The following is a 15,006-nucleotide window of genomic DNA, read 5'->3' as shown; positions in this document are numbered from 1 at the left end:
GAGAATATGGAAGAAAATACTAATTATCTCATGGTTATTAGAGAGCTGAAAGCTGAAATTGCTGAGCTAAGAATGCAACTAGCTGAACAAGCTAAAACAGTATCAGAGCAGGGCAACAAAATAGATGAACTCCAGAAAACAGTAGAGGGCAGAGAGAATAGAATCAATGAGGCTGAAGACAGAATTAGCAAGATTGAGGATGAATTAGAGACAACTAAAAAAGAAGTAAGAGATCTCAAAAAGAGATTAAGAGATGCTGAAAACAACAACAGAGTCCTATGGGATGACTTCAAAAGAAACAATATACGCATTATTGGCATACCAGCGGAAGAAAGAGAAGGAGAGGAAGAAAGCATTTTCCAGGCCATAATAGCTGAAAACTTCCATAGTCTAGACAACATCAAAGACATAAAGATTCAAGAAGCCCAGAGGGTCCCAAACAGAATTAACCCAGACCTAAAGACACCAAGACATATCATACTTAGAATGGAAAGGAATAAGGATAAAGACAGGATCCTCAAGCCTGCAAGAGAAAAACAAAGAGTCACCTACAAAGGAAAACCCATAAGATTAGCAGCAGACTTCTCCATACAAACACTACAGGCCAGAAGAGAACGGCAAGATATCTATCGAGTGCTTAATGAGAAAGGCTTTCAGCCAAGAATACTATATCCTGCTAGACTGTCATTCAGACTAGATGGAGGCATCAAAACCTTCTCAGACAAGCAACAGTTGAAGGAATCAACCATCACCAAGCCTGCCCTGAAAGAAGTTCTGAAAGGTCTCCTTAAACAACCAGACCAGCACAAATAGGACATATATCAAAACACCCTAAAACTCTGCAAGAATGGCATTAAAATATCTTCAATCTTTGATATCAATAAAGGTCAATGGCCTGAATTCACCTATTAAAAGACACAGAGTAGGAAGATGGATCAGAAAACACAACCCAACAATATGCTGTCTACAGGAAACCCACCTAACTCAACAAGACAAACACAGACTTAAAGTGAAAGGATGGAAAACTATCATACAAGCCAACGGCCCATAAAAAAGGGCAGGAACAGCTATTCTCATATCTGACATGATAGACTTTAAGATAGATAAGATTAAAAAAGATAGGAATGGACACTACTTAATGCTCAGAGGATCAGTCAATCAAGAGGATTTAACAATGATTAACATCTATGCACCCAATGAGAAGCCATCTAAATACATCAAACTTCTACTGAAAGAGCTTCAGCAATATATTAACAGTAACACAATCATAGCAGGGGACTTCAGCACCCCACTCTCTCAACTTGACAGATCATCCAGGCAGAAAATCAATAAAGACATAAGGGAGCTAAATGAAGAGATAGATAAACTAGAACTCTTGGACATTTTCAGAGTCATTCATCCCAAGAAACTGGAATACACATTTTACTCAAATCCACATGGGTCATTCTCAAGGATAGACCATATGTTAGGCCACAAAGACAGCACCAGCCAATTCAAGAGCATTGAAATCATCCCAAGCATCTTCTCAGACCACAGTGGAATTAAACTAACACTTAACAATCAACAAAAGATTAGTAACAGTCCCAAAATGTGGAAGCTCAACAGTATACTTCTTAACAACTTCTGGGTCAAAGAGGAAATCAAGGAAGAAATCAAAATGTTTCAAGAGTTCAATGAAAATGAAGACACAAGCTATCAAAATATTTGGGACACAGCTAAAGCAGTCCTAAGAGGGAAGTTCATAGCTATACAATCACACATTAGGAAACAAGAAAAAGCACAAATAAAGAGCCTGATTACACATCTTAAAGACCTAGAAGAAGAACAACAAAGGAACCCTAAAGCAACGAGAAGGTCAGAAATCACTAAAGTTAGGGCAGAAATAAATAACATTGAGAATAGGAAAACCATACAAAAGATCAACGAAAGTAAATGTTGGTTCTTCGAAAGAGTAAACAAAATCGACAAACCTTTAGCCAGACTCACAAAACAAAAAAGGGAGAAGACCCAAATAAATCGGATAGTAAATGAAAGAGGAGATATCACAACAGACACCACAGAAATTCAACATATCATGCGAGGCTTCTATGAACAACTATATGCCACCAAGCTAGAGAACCTGGAAGAAATGGACGATTTCCTAGATACCTACCAACTTCCAAAACTAAGTCAAGAGGAAGTGGATAACATGAACAGGCCCATCACAGCTAATGAAATTGAAACAGTTATCAAAAATCTTCCCAAAAATAAAAGTCCTGGACAAGATGGTTTTACAAATGAATTCTGCAAAACCTTCAAAGAAGAACTAATACCTCTACTTTTAAAAGTCTTCCAGAAGATTGAAGACACTGGAATACTCCCTGCCAGCTTCTATGAAGCCAACATCACCCTGATACCAAAAGTAGACAGGGACACAATCAAACCTGGTGTACAGAATTATAAGAATTCAGGGGTTTATAGCTTTATGCCGCAACCACCAGTAAATTTCTGTGTCACCCTCTCTATAACCATCATAGTTCTCACAAAATCTGGACACTTCTTTCTTTCTTCCTTTCTCTCTTTCTTTCTTTCTTTCTTTCTTTCTTTCTTTCTTTCTTCCTCTTCTTCCTTTTTGGGCAAATACTGTAAGACATTGCCATTTGGCACAGAACTTCCTCAGCGTGGAAGCGTGATTAAAACATTGAGTTTGGGAGTCCGGCGGTAGTGCAGTGGGTTAAGCACACATGGCGCAAAGCGCAAGGACTGGCATAAGGATCCCGTTCAAGCCCTGGCTCCCCACCTGCAGGGGAGTCGCTTCACAGGCGGTGAAGCAGGTCTGCAGGTGTCTATCTTTCTCTCCCCCTCTATCTTCCCCTCCTCTTTGCATTTCTCTCTGTCCTATCCAACAACGACAACAATAACTACAACAACATTGAGTTTGACTATAAATCGAGGCAAGTAGTGTTAATTTACAGAAGCAGGAACCAGAGAGAGAGAGAGAAATATTAGTCTTTCATCAGAAGAAGCAGAGAGACTCTCTAAGGCACAGTGCGACACTGAGGACACAGGCTGGCAACAGAGTGCAACTCTGAATGGATGGAGCAGGGAAAACGAGTGTTGGAGCAGGGAAAGCGAGTGTGTGGTGTGGTGGTATGTGGGTGGTGGCGGTGGTGGTGATGGAGGCAGCGACGATGTGTGTGTGTGTGTGTGTGTGTGTGTGTGTGTGTCTTGTGCATCAAAGCATTAGGACCAGAGCTGGGAGTTTTGAACAGGCACTGGTTCCACCGTTATGTGTGTTACTAGGGAAACTTTTCTTGGGGGTGGGGCGAGGGAGAGGAAAATTGCTAGGCAGAGTGATTGGGGAAAGAATTAAGATTTTCATAGATACGTCCTCTATGTTTCATTAGAGAAGGTTCTATCTGTGTGTTTCTGTAGTGAACTGGTTATCATGTTCACCTCATATGCAAAAGGTCCCCAGTTCAAAACTGGGCAGGGATAGCCTCAGCTTTTTTTCTTCTTCTTCTTCTTCTTTTTTTTTGCCCCACCTGAAAAAAGACAATGTTGTTAAAAAAAAAAAAAAAGAACAACTTTGAGTGTATAATATTAATTCCCCAATAAAGAAATTAAAAAAAAAAAACCACACACACACAGGCACGGGGATGGACCTGGCTGGCGGTGAGCATCCATAGCTGACCGCACTCCTTCACTCCAAACATGAGGGGGTGGCAGTGTTCAATGACCACCTCAAAGCCTACGTACCACACTGAGACCTGACCTACCTACTCACACTGAGACCAGACCACCAAAAGCACAACGCAAGTCCAAATCGACAGCTGCTTCCTTTTCTGCTACAAGCCTGTCCTCTGTCACCAAAGTCTTTTCTAAGCCTGACATGAGGACTAGGGCTCAGCCCACAGTGTTTCCTGGGAGCTCCTAGGGTGCCCCTACCAGCTCATGGCTCTGGAGCTGGTGGTTATGTCTCACAGGACAGAAGAACCCCCCACCTGATCTGCACCAGGGGTGCAAAACAAAGATACCCAAATGGGACTTTTGCTTTTAGGATTTTCACTTGGAGGGAGCAAAGTAGAGTTGTCTCACTAGACCCTGGTGGTCTCATGGCTAGGGTTCAAGAGTTTCACGGCTGTGACCTGGTTAAGGAAAAGGAATCTTTTTACAAAGTCTGTTGTGTGCCACAAGATCCAGACCAAGAGGCTCTCTGTTCCGAGTCTCTACACTTAGGTGAAATCCAGAAGATTGGGTGGTGTTCTGTCCTGGCCTTGTCCTGATCCTACCTACAGTTGGAACCCAAGCATTTGTGGTGTGAATTCAGCTGTGCCTTTCCCCAACTTACTAACAGAGTTTTGATTTCAACAATTCCGGTTGGTCCAAGGTTGTTATGGACAGGTAGGTATGTCATTATCTTCCCCCAACCCCACCTCCACCTTCACCCCTTACCCCTCAAACTGGTTTTCATCTTCCTGTCTGGAAAGCAGCTGACAGACCCTGGTGGGCCTCTCGAGGCGGTGGCGGTGTCGCTGGCTCGGCAGGACGACAGGTGCTGTCTTTCCGTGGCCTGGCACCTGGGTCTTCCTGGGAAGGGAGTGCGGCAAATACTTGGGGTGGTGGGTCCAGCTTTATGAGGTTGGGGATCTGGGTTGTTACCCTCCCCCAACCTCCACCTCGCCTCTTCTGGACACTTCACTTCGTCCACTCACAATTCCCCACCTCCTCTCATTCACCCGCCTGGGTGTTCTGAGCTGTGAGGCCCAGGCTACTCTCCCCGGAATTTGGGCCTCGCATCCTGGCAGGGGTTCTGTGAGTGACTGTAGAACTCTTTGAAGCATGCAGGAGCCAGGAGCAGAATGCTCTTTTGTGCAGCGCCTTGGAGACCACGAGTGACAGATACTGACTGCGGGCACTTCCTCAAGACCAAAGCGGCCCAGGCCTGTGGACAGCGGCAATCGAATCAGACAGCGAGAAAGAGCGACTTCTCTTTTCCTTGGTGGTCTAGTGGCTAGGATTTGAAGCTTTCACTGCCATGATCCCGGGTTCGATTCCCGGTCAGGGGACATTTCCCCCCTGAATCCTTCTTAGCCTCCCAAAGGGAACCAACGGAAATACTCCCGCTTCCTTGGCTCAGCACAAGCCGCTGATACAACTGGCTTCACAGGCCGCTAAGCTCTTTTGTTCACATTCACACCTTCCTCCACTTCCCAGTGGGGCCGTAGCTCCTGACTCCTCCAGTTCTGAAGGGCTGAGGCCTCTGCCAGTGCTGGCGCTGCCAATAGGTGCCCACCCCGCCAGGGCAGAGTGTGGATGGATCGGGCCCTGCCGGGCTGCGCTTTGCATCCACAGCAAGCTGGGCTCTTGTACTCCCGGGCTCCTGCCATACATAGCCCTCCCACCCCCGTCGCCGCTGGGGGACGCTGGGCGTGGGCTCCGCTCCTGCAGGGAATTCCACCCCTGCGTTCTGCTCCACCGGGAGACCCGGCCCAATCATCATCAGATCAATGATAGGCTGACCCTTCGGTCTTTGGGGCCCTGGGGTTCTCCAGATAAAGGATGAAAGACTCACCCTCGAGGGACTCACTGTGCCTCCAGCCAAACGTTTGTCTATTGATGAAAGACGCTGCGTTTAGTCCAGTGCACTCTCCGAATTTAGTCGCAGTTTAAATGGATTTCTCATTCTTCTGATCACAGATACCACTATCCCGAGTTGCCCCTTTAAAGCACTTGGTGTCAGATTCTGGGAATAAGGTCACTTGTTTGTGCCAAGGACAGAAGGTCAGGGTTTTGGTTTTTGTTTGTTTTCACGCTTTTTTCTTTTTCTTTTTCTTTTTCTCTTTCTTTCTTTCTTTTTAACCACAAGACCCTTCGACAATGGCTTATGGTGGTGCTGAGGACTGAAGCTGCGACCTTCGGTCCTTTTAGACATGGAAGTACTTTGCATAACATTTAAGCTGCCTCCCTCCCAAAAAACAGGACAAAATGGAACCGGTACTGCACGATGCATTGGCCGGGAATCGAACCCGGGTCTCCCGCGTGGGAGGCGAGAATTCTACCACTGAACCACCAATGCCTCACGAAGGCATAAAACTTAGACATGCCTACAGAAAGAATCTCCAGCACCAGCAAGTGACTGGAGAAGAAGCATAGGGGTGGGCAGGGTTGTCTTTGTGAGAATACCAACACGTTCCAAAACTGCTTTTCGTCTTCCTGTCCGGAAAGCAGATGACAGACCCTGGCGGGCCTCTCCGGGGCGGTGTCGCTAGGGCGGCAGGACGCGAGGCGAGTGCTGTCTCTCCATGGCCTGCCACCTGTGTCTTCCTGGGAAGGGAGTGCGGCAAGTAGGTGGGAGGTGGGTCGGGGCTTTATGGGGTTGGGGATCTGGGCTGTCCCCCTGCCCCGACCTCCACCTCCACCTCGCCTCTTCTGGACACTTCCTCCACTCCCGGTTGCCCACCTCCTCGCCACTCATCCGCCTGGGTGCTCTTACTGACCCCGCTGAAGTCACTTTCCCTGAGATTTGGACCCGGTGGCCTAGCAATGATCTCTTCCTTGAGTTAAGGCGGGAAGGGAGGGAGGGGTCAGGAGAGAATGGCCTTTTGTAAGATTGGAGATTATAGGTGAAAGCCATGGCTGCCATGCTACACACACTTCTCAAGACCAAGCACCCCAGAACTCTGGGCACCTGCAGTCAGGTCAGACAGGAAGCAGGAGACTTATTTGTCCTTTATTCTGGTGGTCTAATGCCTAGCATTTGGTGTTTTTTGTCCTTGTAGCCCAGGTTCAATTCCCAGTTAGGGAAACTTTAGGTCCAGGCGGTGACACATCTAATTGAGTACACATACTGCTATGTGCAAGAACCTGTGTTTAACCCTCTGGACCTCAACTACGGAGGGGATGCTTCAAGAACGGTGAAGCAGTGCTGCAGGTCCCTCTCTCTCTCTCTCTGTCTCTCTCTCTCTCTTTCTCTTTCTCTCTCCCCCCTCCCCTTTTCCTCTTGGTTTCTATGTGTCTAGACAATACAACAAAGTAAATAAAACACGAAAAAAAAAAAGAAACAAACAAACAAAATGATAGACATTAACAAAAGAAATGACAATGCAACCAGTACCACCTCGGCATGCTTCACTTCGGACCGTGTCCAGAGACGTCAGGCATGGAATGTCAACCCTTCAGCTTCATTACTTTGCCACCAGGTTCCAGGTGATATAACATGATGCCAACCTGACTCCCTTGGGCAGAGGACCCCACCTCCCCAGATCCGTGCCCCACTGGGGAAAGAGTGAGACATGCTGGGAGTATGGATCGACCTGTCAGTGCCCATGTTCAGCGGAGAAGCAATTATAGAAGCCAGACCTTCCACCTTCTGCACCCCATAATGACACTGGGTCCATACTCCTAGAGGGATAAAGAATAGGAAAGCTATCAAGGGAGGTGTTTGGATATGGAGCTCTGGAGGTGGGCATTCTGTAGGGATGTATCCCTCTTATCCTGTAGTCTTGTCAATATTTCCATTTTATTACAAAAGAAAGAAAGAAAGAAAGAAATGAATCAATGTTTGAATCATTTTTGCCCCTCCCCCAACTCCTGCAGGGGAACCAAAGGAAACGAAAATCCCCACCCCTACTCCCTTTGCTTAGAGCTCAGCGCCAGTCACCCACACAACTGGCCACTCAGGACAGTTCACATTCACACCTCCCTCTAATTCCCAGTGTATCCGTGGTTCCTGGCTTCTCGGTGCCCTGAAGAGCTGAGGCCTCGGCCAGTGTTGGAGTTGCCAATAGGAGCCAGGGCAGAGGGTGGATGGGTCAGGCCTACAGGGCTGTGCCATTTTACACTCAGCGCTGTAGCTAGTTCACCCCACACAGCTTTGCACAGACCTGAAGTTGGGCCACAACTTCCCACACCACTGGGAGTGTGCGGGCCTCCCTCCCCTGCGACCTGTTCCACAAGAAGATAGGTCCCAGTTTCCCAGCTGGTGAGGACAAAATGGAACTAGTACTGCACTATGCATTGGCCAAGAATTGAAGCCGGGTAGTCCGGTGTGGGAGGTGAGAATTCTACCACTGAACCACCAATGCCTCCTCAAGTCCTGAGATTTACCCATGCCTACAGAAGGAACCTCCAACACCATCAGGTAGTTGTGGAAGAAGTATTGGGGTGGGCAGAATTGTCTGTAAGAAAATACTTACAGTTTCCAAAATTGGTTTCCACCTTCTAGTCTGAAAAACAGTGAACAAACCTGGCAGGCCTCTCAGGTCAGTGTCACTGGTGTTGCAGAACACCCTGGCCTGGGCTCTGCTCTCTAGGGGTCCAGGGGGTGTTTCTGACTCTCCTCACATGTATCTCTTCATTCCCAGAGCCTTGATGACAGCAAGGACCAGGCGTAGAAATGTCTCTGCTGAAATAAGGAACAGGAGTGATGGCAATTGACTGGATGCTACTCTAACTCTGTATTGACCACCAGATCCTCTCTATTGTTACAAGATGTCCTCTTGTACCCACCCCTTCACTGTCTGTCTGTCTGTCTCTCTCCATGTGTGTGTGCATGTGCGTGTGCGTGTGCGTGTGCGTGTGCGTGTGTGTGTGTCTCTCTCTCTCTCTCAGCAAGAAATTTCTCCAGAATTTTATAGTAGGTTTTGTCATTCTTCTTCGCCTCTAGGTTTCACTACTCCAGGCCAACTTTTTCAGACAGAGAAGCAAGAGGAAGAGACAGGGCAAGACACCATAGTACCAAAGCTTCCTCCACTACAGTGGAGACAAGGCTCACACCTGCTCACAAGACAGAGGAGGGGGTGGTGGTGGTGCACATGTTACAATGCACAAGGACCCAGGTTGAGCCCCTCCCTGGTCCCCACCTGTAGAGGGAAAACTTTGCAAGTTGGTGAAGCAGTGCTGAAGGAGTCTTTCTGTCTCTCTCCCTCTCTATCTTCTCCTTCCCTCTCAATTTCTCTCTGTCTCTATCCAACAAATAAATAAAGATAATCTTTAAAAATTTAAGAGAGAGAGAGAGAGAAATAGAGACTAAAGCATTGTTCAGCTGTGTCACTAGGTGATGCTGGGTGTAGAACTTGGCCCCTTGTGTTTGAGAGTCCAAGTCCAGTGTCACTTCCCAACCCTTAAGCAGAAGTTAAAGCACAGTAGAGCTTTTCTTCTGGGCTAGGCAAATAGCTCAATGGTTATGCAAAAACACTTTTATGCCCGAGGCACCAATGGTACCAGGTTCAATACCTAACACCACCCACCATAAGCCAGAGCTGAGCAGTGCTGGGGAAAAATAAGCAAACCTCCTCTGTTACTATTTTATTTTATATATATATAATTTACTTATTTATTATTGGATAGAGACAGAAAGAGAAATTGAGGGGAGGAGAAGATAGAGATGGAGAAAGACAGAGAGACACCTGAAACCCTGCTTCACCACTTGTGAAGCTTTCCCCCTGCAGGTGGGGACCAGGGGCTTGAACCCAGGCCCTTGCACACTGTAGAGTGAGCACTTAACCAGGTGCGCCACCGCTCAGCCCCCTGTTACTATTTTCTTTCTAAGATTTATCCCAACCCTTGACTTTTCTTTTTCTCCTTTTCTTCTCTTTTATAAGATCTTATTTATTTATGTGCTCTGGGAGGTGGCACAGTGGATAAAGCATTAGACTCTCAAGTGTAAGGTGCTGAGTTCAATCCCTGGCAGCACACGTACCAGAGTGATGTCTGGTCCTTTCTCTCTCTCTCTTTTTCTTCTTCTTCTTCTTCCCTTTCTTTCCCATTAATAAACAGAATCTTTAAAAAAAAAAAAAAGAAAGAAAGAAAAAGGAAGGAAGAAAGAAAGAACTAAAAAAGAAAAGAAAAGAAAAGAAAAAAAAGGAAGGAGAGTGTGGTCCGGGAGACGGTACAGTGGATAAAAACATTGAACTCTCAAGCAAGCATGAGGTCCTGAGTTCATTCCCTGGCAGCACACGTACCAGAGTGAATGTCTGATCCCCCCTCATCTTTCTCATTCCAAGTGACAACTGGAGAGCAACTATCTTCTCTAGGTACTAGAAACAGCCACAATCCCACGTAGGCTACCAATCACCACCACCAGGTTAGCAGATGTGATAGACAGACAGAACATAAGTTCTTCCCTGCCCTCAACGCTAGGCGGAGCCACCACCCTGGGCAAGGTGTACAGGCTCCCAGCTCCTGAACAAAAAAGCCCTGGAGTCCGAACACAAAGAAGCAGGGAAGGTCGGGCTCAGGAGACCTGTGCAGAAGTTTGACTGGACCCAAGGAAGAAAAACGCATCAGAATGAGGAAGGAAGAAGACATCAGGGGAGAGTGCCAATGCTCGCAGATGTCCAGAAACAAAATGGCACAGTAATAGGAATAGTTTCACATTATAATTAGTGGAGAGGGGTGCAGTCCAACTGGAGTTATGGCTTGCCGTGATCGTATAGTGGTTAGTACTCTGCGTTGTGGCCGCAGCAACCTCGGTTCGAATCCGAGTCACGGCAAACATTTTGCTTTGATCTTGTGTCTAAAAACTGTTGTCTCCTAACCTGGCATGGAAAGACAGGGGTTAACAGTGCAAAAAGGCAAAAAAAGGGAAAATAAATAAATATAAGAAAAAATTTAAAAAAGAAAAAATAAATAAAGGAAAAGGCTAACTGTTGTTCCGTGATCTAGTGGTTAGGATTTGGCACTTTTATCACCGCGGCCCAGGTTTGATTTTTTTCTTTTTCTTCCTTTTACTATCTCCTCCCTTTTTTAAAAAAAAATTTTATTTATTTATTAATTAGAAAGATGAGGGGGGATCAGACATTCACTCTGGTACGTGTGCTGCCAGGGAATGAACTCAGGACCTCATGCTTGCTTGAGAGTTCAATGTTTTTATCCACTGTACCGTCTCCCGGACCACACTCTCCTTCCTTTTTTTTCTTTTCTTTTCTTTTCTTTTTTAGTTCTTTCTTTCTTCCTTCCTTTTTCTTTCTTTCTTTTTTTTTTTTTTAAAGATTCTGTTTATTAATGGGAAAGAAAGGGAAGAAGAAGAAGAAGAAAAAGAGAGAGAGAGAAAGGACCAGACATCACTCTGGTACGTGTGCTGCCAGGGATTGAACTCAGCACCTTACACTTGAGAGTCTAATGCTTTATCCACTGTGCCACCTCCCAGAGCACATAAATAAGTAAGATCTTATAAAAGAGAAGAAAAGGAGAAAAAGAAAAGTCAAGGGTTGGGATAAATCTTAGAAAGAAAATAGTAACAGGGGGCTGAGCGGTGGCGCACCTGGTTAAGTGCTCACTCTACAGTGTGCAAGGGCCTGGGTTCAAGCCCCTGGTCCCCACCTGCAGGGGGAAAGCTTCACAAGTGGTGAAGCAGGGTTTCAGGTGTCTCTCTGTCTTTCTCCATCTCTATCTTCTCCTCCCCTCAATTTCTCTTTCTGTCTCTATCCAATAATAAATAAGTAAATTATATATATATAAAATAAAATAGTAACAGAGGAGGTTTGCTTATTTTTCCCCAGCACTGCTCAGCTCTGGCTTATGGTGGGTGGTGTTAGGTATTGAACCTGGTACCATTGGTGCCTCGGGCATAAAAGTGTTTTTGCATAACCATTGAGCTATTTGCCTAGCCCAGAAGAAAAGCTCTACTGTGCTTTAACTTCTGCTTAAGGGTTGGGAAGTGACACTGGACTTGGACTCTCAAACACAAGGGGCCAAGTTCTACACCCAGCATCACCTAGTGACACAGCTGAACAATGCTTTAGTCTCTATTTCTCTCTCTCTCTCTCTTAAATTTTTAAAGATTATCTTTATTTATTTGTTGGATAGAGACAGAGAGAAATTGAGAGGGAAGGAGAAGATAGAGAGGGAGAGAGACAGAAAGACTCCTTCAGCACTGCTTCACCAACTTGCAAAGTTTTCCCTCTACAGGTGGGGACCAGGGAGGGGCTCAACCTGGGTCCTTGTGCATTGTAACATGTGCACCACCACCACCCCCTCCTCTGTCTTGTGAGCAGGTGTGAGCCTTGTCTCCACTGTAGTGGAGGAAGCTTTGGTACTATGGTGTCTTGCCCTGTCTCTTCCTCTTGCTTCTCTGTCTGAAAAAGTTGGCCTGGAGTAGTGAAACCTAGAGGCGAAGAAGAATGACAAAACCTACTATAAAATTCTGGAGAAATTTCTTGCTGAGAGAGAGAGAGAGACACACACACACGCACACGCACACGCACACGCACACACACATGCACACACACATGGAGAGAGACAGACAGACAGACAGTGAAGGGGTGGGTACAAGAGGACATCTTGTAACAATAGAGAGGATCTGGTGGTCAATACAGAGTTAGAGTAGCATCCAGTCAATTGCCATCACTCCTGTTCCTTATTTCAGCAGAGACATTTCTACGCCTGGTCCTTGCTGTCATCAAGGCTCTGGGAATGAAGAGATACATGTGAGGAGAGTCAGAAACACCCCCTGGACCCCTAGAGAGCAGAGCCCAGGCCAGGGTGTTCTGCAACACCAGTGACACTGACCTGAGAGGCCTGCCAGGTTTGTTCACTGTTTTTCAGACTAGAAGGTGGAAACCAATTCTGGAAACTGTAAGTATTTTCTTACAGACAATTCTGCCCACCCCAATACTTCTTCCACAACTACCTGATGGTGTTGGAGGTTCCTTCTGTAGGCATGGGTAAATCTCAGGACTTGAGGAGGCATTGGTGGTTCAGTGGTAGAATTCTCACCTCCCACACCGGACTACCCGGCTTCAATTCTTGGCCAATGCATAGTGCAGTACTAGTTCCATTTTGTCCTCACCAGCTGGGAAACTGGGACCTATCTTCTTGTGGAACAGGTCGCAGGGGAGGGAGGCCCGCACACTCCCAGTGGTGTGGGAAGTTGTGGCCCAACTTCAGGTCTGTGCAAAGCTGTGTGGGGTGAACTAGCTACAGCGCTGAGTGTAAAATGGCACAGCCCTGCAGGCCTGACCCATCCACCCTCTGCCCTGGCTCCTATTGGCAACTCCAACACTGGCCGAGGCCTCAGCTCTTCAGGGCACCGAGAAGCCAGGAACCACGGATACACTGGGAATTAGAGGGAGGTGTGAATGTGAACTGTCCTGAGTGGCCAGTTGTGTGGGTGACTGGCGCTGAGCTCTAAGCAAAGGGAGTAGGGGTGGGGATTTTCGTTTCCTTTGGTTCCCCTGCAGGAGTTGGGGGAGGGGCAAAAATGATTCAAACATTGATTCATTTCTTTCTTTCTTTCTTTCTTTTGTAATAAAATGGAAATATTGACAAGACTACAGGATAAGAGGGATACATCCCTACAGAATGCCCACCTCCAGAGCTCCATATCCAAACACCTCCCTTGATAGCTTTCCTATTCTTTATCCCTCTAGGAGTATGGACCCAGTGTCATTATGGGGTGCAGAAGGTGGAAGGTCTGGCTTCTATAATTGCTTCTCCGCTGAACATGGGCACTGACAGGTCGATCCATACTCCCAGCATGTCTCACTCTTTCCCCAGTGGGGCACGGATCTGGGGAGGTGGGGTCCTCTGCCCAAGGGAGTCAGGTTGGCATCATGTTATATCACCTGGAACCTGGTGGCAAAGTAATGAAGCTGAAGGGTTGACATTCCATGCCTGACGTCTCTGGACACGGTCCGAAGTGAAGCATGCCGAGGTGGTACTGGTTGCATTGTCATTTCTTTTGTTAATGTCTATCATTTTGTTTGTTTGTTTCTTTTTTTTTTTTCGTGTTTTATTTACTTTGTTGTATTGTCTAGACACATAGAAACCAAGAGGAAAAGGGGAGGGGGGAGAGAGAAAGAGAAAGAGAGAGAGAGAGAGAGAGACAGAGAGAGAGAGAGAGAGGGACCTGCAGCACTGCTTCACCGTTCTTGAAGCATCCCCTCCGTAGTTGAGGTCCAGAGGGTTAAACACAGGTTCTTGCACATAGCAGTATGTGTACTCAATTAGATGTGTCACCGCCTGGACCTAAAGTTTCCCTAACTGGGAATTGAACCTGGGCTACAAGGACAAAAAACACCAAATGCTAGGCATTAGACCACCAGAATAAAGGACAAATAAGTCTCCTGCTTCCTGTCTGACCTGACTGCAGGTGCCCAGAGTTCTGGGATGCTTGGTCTTGAGAAGTGTGTGTAGCATGGCAGCCATGGCTTTCACCTATAATCTCCAATCTTACAAAAGGCCATTCTCTCCTGACCCCTCCCTCCCTTCCCGCCTTAACTCAAGGAAGAGATCATTGCTAGGCCACCGGGTCCAAATCTCAGGGAAAGTGACTTCAGCGGGGTCAGTCAGAGCACCCAGGCGGATGAGTGGCGAGGAGGTGGGCAACCGGGAGTGGAGGAAGTGTCCAGAAGAGGCGAGGTGGAGGTGGAGGTCGGGGCAGGGGGACAGCCCAGATCCCCAACCCCATAAAGCCCCGACCCACCTCCCACCTACTTGCCGCACTCCCTTCCCAGGAAGACACAGGTGGCAGGCCATGGAGAGACAGCACTCGCCTCGCGTCCTGCCGCCCTAGCGACACCGCCCCGGAGAGGCCCGCCAGGGTCTGTCATCTGCTTTCCGGACAGGAAGACGAAAAGCAGTTTTGGAACGTGTTGGTATTCTCACAAAGACAACCCTGCCCACCCCTATGCTTCTTCTCCAGTCACTTGCTGGTGCTGGAGATTCTTTCTGTAGGCATGTCTAAGTTTTATGCCTTCGTGAGGCATTGGTGGTTCAGTGGTAGAATTCTCGCCTCCCACGCGGGAGACCCGGGTTCGATTCCCGGCCAATGCATCGTGCAGTACCGGTTCCATTTTGTCCTGTTTTTTGGGAGGGAGGCAGCTTAAATGTTATGCAAAGTACTTCCATGTCTAAAAGGACCGAAGGTCGCAGCTTCAGTCCTCAGCACCACCATAAGCCATTGTCGAAGGGTCTTGTGGTTAAAAAGAAAGAAAGAAAGAGAAAAAGAAAAAGAAAAAGAAAAAGAAAAAAGCGTGAAAACAAACAAAAACCAAAACCCTGACCTTCTGTCCTTGGCACAAA

The 15,006-nt window shown here is 46.9% G+C and overlaps 3 non-coding genes across 3 annotated transcripts; 2 read left to right on the top strand and 1 right to left on the bottom strand.

Annotated features, from left to right (window-relative positions):
• Window positions 1-5,987: 5,987 nt before the first annotated feature.
• On the bottom strand, window positions 5,988-6,058 carry TRNAG-CCC (transfer RNA glycine (anticodon CCC)). The gene has a single exon. It is a non-coding gene; the product is annotated as a tRNA-Gly (tRNA).
• A 4,345-nt stretch (window positions 6,059-10,403) lies between these two features.
• TRNAH-GUG (transfer RNA histidin (anticodon GUG)) lies at window positions 10,404-10,475 on the top strand. The gene has a single exon. It is a non-coding gene; the product is annotated as a tRNA-His (tRNA).
• Window positions 10,476-14,686: 4,211 nt separating this feature from the next.
• On the top strand, window positions 14,687-14,757 carry TRNAG-CCC (transfer RNA glycine (anticodon CCC)). The gene has a single exon. It is a non-coding gene; the product is annotated as a tRNA-Gly (tRNA).
• The last annotated feature ends 249 nt before the right edge of the window (window positions 14,758-15,006 follow it).

Source organism: Erinaceus europaeus, chromosome 11 (assembly GCF_950295315.1).
Source record: "Erinaceus europaeus chromosome 11, mEriEur2.1, whole genome shotgun sequence".
Classification (NCBI taxonomy): Eukaryota; Metazoa; Chordata; class Mammalia; order Eulipotyphla; family Erinaceidae; genus Erinaceus; species Erinaceus europaeus.
Note: the sequence above shows the minus strand (reverse complement) of the source record. Positions and strands in the feature narration are given on the sequence as shown.